Raw genomic sequence first — 4,929 nt, 5'->3', positions numbered from 1 at the left:
CTCCTCTAGCTTATCTCTCCACGCTTCAGGCTCTCTGCCTTTATTCCTGATGAAGGGCTTTTGCCCGAAACGTCAATTTTGCTGAAGCTCCTCGATGCTGCCTGAACTGCTGTGCTCTTCCAGCACCATTGATCCAGAATCTGGTTTCCAGCATCTGCAGTCATTGTTTTTACCAAGAAAGAATCCTAGTCTACCCAATCAAATTGAAGATTCACCATTGCTGTATAGATGACATTGTGTTGTCATTGCTTAAATCAAAAGAAATGTGAGAAATAATTTTCCACCTATGTTAAGGACTTTTGTTCTACAGAAGTTTTTTCCCTATCTATATTTTTTCACCTATTATGTTAGTGTCCAGCATCCATTTTGTATGTCTTATGAATGAAAATGTGTATGGGATAGGTAGTCAGAGAATAGTTTAAGTTGCACAGTGGTAAATTAGTATTCAATTTTTTTTGTCATTTGTTAAAGTATAGGTTTGTTTTCAATAATTAGTTATTTCCTGTTAATGATGAGACTTGGTATGAATTACATTTGTCCTGAGCGGGCAGTCAATTGTGGCTTAATTGGTTGGTCACAAATCTGTGACATTTTGTGGAATAGTGGGGCTCGATTATTGGATTCTTCCCAACTGAATTATGACAAATACAATTGAATCCAAAATCTTCAGTCACCATGGCAGGATTTGAATTCATATTGTACAGATTTCTAGCAAAGGCCCCTGGATTACTGATCCATCTGTATGACCACAATATAATCATGCATGTTTGTAATATACTTATCTGTTTTCATTGTAGTGTGTGCATGTGTCACCTGTAGCAGGAGCTGTCAGAAGTGGTGGGTTTGGTGAAGGAGTCAGTACACTCATTGATAAAGAAGCTTCCACTTGGTATTTCCTGCAAGTTCCACTAGTTCCTTGGAATAATTTCAGGGAAAGCAGAGATTGCAGACTGGGGGCGTATGAACATAGGAGACAATGATTACTGCACTGAAATTCACTGGGCTTTTCACCAGGTATAGTTTCCATGACCATCCACCCTGATAGCAAGGCTTTCTGAAGTTTTCTTGATGGTAAACTGCATCAAAGAGATTCTGATGTGAAAAAGCAGCCTTTGAAGTTCTGAAATAACGTCTTTGTGGTATAGATTGTGACAGACTCGCATGCTTCAGCTGTCTGAGATTGCGAAGGGCCCATGCAATCACCATGGCAACTCCCTGAGCGCGCTGTGTTCTTCTACTCCTAGAATTTAACTTCCTCCCGTGGGAGAACAAACAGGCTTTTCATGTCTGGAAGCCAGAAATTCCAACTTTTAAAGCTCCATCTCAGGGAGCTGCTATTGCCTCTGGTCACAGCTGCACTTGCCAAACCTCTAGTCAAGGTGGGCTACAATAGTTAAACTGGCTGCAACACCCCTTCTCACTACAGACTCTGTTTGTTGCATCTTGTATTATAGTCAGCTCAACTAGCAACGAGCCAATTCTGTCTGGGATAGAGGGAATTAATTGAAAACTCTAAAAGTGCAGGTAATCTGACGGCATACAGATGGCCCACATGACAACAAAATTATTGCAGCATTTTTGAAATTCCTCTGGAAGCGAGGTTTAACATTTATTGTGAGAAACTTCTTCCAATCCCTGTTCAAGTGACAAGTTATGTAAGTGACTTTAGGATTATGAATTAGAGCGCAGAATATCAGTGCCTCCCGCCCCCCTGCCTTCCTATTGTTGCCATCATTCTTTTGGTTTGTTTATTAATTTGTCCACGGGATGTTGACATCACTGGCTGACCCGACATTAATTGTCACCCGTAGCCTGTGAGAAAGCGTCACAATCCATATGCTGTCAATAATTCCACAATGCTGCAAGGAAAGGAGTTTCCAGAGTTTGATCCAGTGACACTGAAAGAATAGGAATGTATTTCCAAATCAGGATGGTGTGTGGCTTGGAGGGGAACTTGCTGGTGGTGGTCATACAGTGCCTAAAATACCCTTTGGCCCATCCAGCCTGCACCGAGTGCTAGCCCCAAGTGTCTGCTGCTCTTGTCCTTCTGCATGACGGTGGTCATGGCTTTGAAAGATGCTGTTAAAGGAGCTTGTTGCATTACTGCAGTGCATCTTGTAGATAGTATACATTGTTATCTGTTGCAAAATTCTGCATTCAATCCTCCCAAGCTATAAAACATCCCATTTAACAGGTCATTGCCTTCCCCACATCCTTACTGTGTTGAAATCAAGACTCATTATTCAATTTCATGGGGTCACAGAGTTATTATGGCACAGGAGGAGGCTGTTCTGTCCATTGAGTTCATGTCAGCATTCTATCCATTAAACCAACAAATTTCCCTGTCCCAGTATACCCTTATAGCTCTCAAGCTTATTCCCCTTGTGTGCCCATTCAATATCCTTTTGAATCCATTACTCATTTTTATTTCCACTGCCCTCACAGGCAAAGTGTTCCAGATCATTATCACTTGCTGCATAAAATAAATTCTTCCTCATACCCTCCTGCCTCCCTCAACCCCATAAACATTTCTTGTCCAGAATCTCAAATTTGTGTCCCCTAGGACCTTGTGGCATCAGCTAATGGGAACACGTTTCTTTGGTCTAGGTTATCTGAACCTAGCATCATCTTGTGCACCTCAATCAAATCTCCCCTCAACCTTCATTCTTTCAAGAACAATCCAGTTTATTCAAACTAACCTCGGAGTTAAAAGACCCTCTTGGACAACTTGATCAATTCCCTTTGCACCACCTCAACGAGCACAATTTGTTCCTAAAGTGCATGATCAGAACTGGACACAAAGCTGTAGTTGTGACCTAACTGGAGATTTATTTCATTTATCAAGCTATTTACAACTTTATAAAGTATACTATCTCTGCTTTTGTTCTCAATACCTCTATTCATGAAGGATAAGATCCTTCATACATTGCTAACTCCTCCCTCAATATGCTCAAATCTATGTACATGACTCCCCTGCATTCCTCTGTATTTACCAACCCTACTCTTTGCCAGGACCTCAAGCCTACATGAACCCCGGCAATCATCATTCTCTTTCCTCTTTTCATCTTGAGAATTTTACTCTTCAAGTTTTCTGTCTGATTTACATTGGTTGATCTCTATACTTGGTTATGTCCTGCTCCACGTGTTTTTGCCCTCACAAATCAGTTCCTCAGTTTAGCAGCAAACAACTCTTCCAATAACACAACAGCAATAACGGGGGCATGGTGTTGTATTTTTACAGATATAGTTTATTACAAGCATCACAAAGCACGGTGATAGCCAGATGAGCAGTCACTGATCTGTAGACAAAAATAGAAATTGTCTGAGAAATTCAACAGAGTCGAAAAGTGTGGTGATGGAAAAGCAGAACAGGTCAGGCAGCATCCAAGGAGCAGGAGAAACGACATTTCGGGCATAAGCCCTTCATTAGGAATGTTCAGAAACTCAGCAGGTCTGGCAGCATCTGTGGAGAGAAAGCAGAGTTAACATTTTGGGTCCAATGATTCTTCACTCTACAGATGCTGCCAGAACTGCTAAGTTTCTCCATTGATCTCTTGTTGTTTTGGATTTCTACATCCAGTTTTTTGTTCACTAACGTGTAGAGTTTGGTGGATCTGACTTGGCTTTGTGCTGCTCCTGGTTTTTCTGTGAGCTGTGATAGAGATGCTGGTTACCTGCTGGGCACTGGATCACTCTGTCTGCCTCCTCAGAGATTAAAACACTTTAATTACCCTGGCACCATATTATTTGGAGATTCCTCTGATAACTATTCTTGGGATGCTGGGCAGTAATTGGGGACAATACCAGTTGTTCTACACCATGATTGTCCCTTGAACAACAATAAGATGAAAGACCATTAGTGTGGTTTTGGTGGTATGGTTTGAAGAAAGAATGTTGGCTACACACTTGGAGAATTGCTTCCTCATCTTCTGGTAAGGTTCTGGGGTGTATGATGAAATTTAATTCACTACCATGCTGTTGGTGTCAATAACATCTTATTTCCTTCATTCCATTTCCCAGATTCCTCCTCTTGCTTTCATTTCATCCACGCCTAGGGTGGAAGAGTGGCTCAGTGCCTCACAGTGCCAATGACCCGGGCTCAATTCCACTCCTGAGCAACTGTGTGGAGTTTGCACATTCTCCCCATGTCTGTGTGGATTTCCTCCAGGTGCTCCAGTTTCCTCCCACAGTCCAAAGATGTGCAAGTGAGGTGGATTGGCCATGCTAAAATGACCATAGTATCCAGGGATTTGCAGGCTAGGTGGATTAGCCATGGGAAATGCAGTGTTGTAGGGTGGGATGCTCATCAGAGGGTCTGTGTGGATTTGATAGGCTGAGTGGCCTGCTGCCACACTGTAGGGATTCTATGATTGATTCCATCATAGAGACATAAGGAGGTAATTTGGTCCATGAGTCCATGATGGTCTCTGTAGAGTAATCCAGTCAACTCTACTTCCCTATTCAATCCCGATAGTCCTGCAGGTTTACTTACCTCAAGTGGTTATTCAATTTCCTGTTGAAACTGCTAACTATCTTCATCTCCATTACCTTCTGAGTAATCAGCTTCCAGGCCAATACCAGGCATTTCCTATTGAGAAAGGATCTTCCTCAAACTTCTCCTTGGCATCTTCTGCCAAAAGTCTTTAATCTGAATTTCCAAATTCTTACCATCAGCCAATGGGAACAGCTTTTCCTTATCCACCTTACCTAAACCTGTCACCAATCTCCTTCACTCTGTGGAGAATCTCCCCAAATCCACTGCTAGAATCCCTCATCCATGGAGCCATTTTGCTGGGGGAAGCTAGCACTGTGGCAAAGTCACTAGTCTCGTGGTCCAAGCAAAAGCATTGGAAAAATAGGTTCAAATTCCAGTATTACTGTGGTAGAATTTCATTTCAATTAATAAATCTGGAATATATAGCCCGGCTT

This window comes from Chiloscyllium plagiosum, chromosome 8 (assembly GCF_004010195.1).
Source record: "Chiloscyllium plagiosum isolate BGI_BamShark_2017 chromosome 8, ASM401019v2, whole genome shotgun sequence".
NCBI lineage: Eukaryota > Metazoa > Chordata > Chondrichthyes > Orectolobiformes > Hemiscylliidae > Chiloscyllium > Chiloscyllium plagiosum.
The sequence above is the reverse complement of the archived record's forward strand: the minus strand, read 5'-3'. Positions refer to the sequence as shown.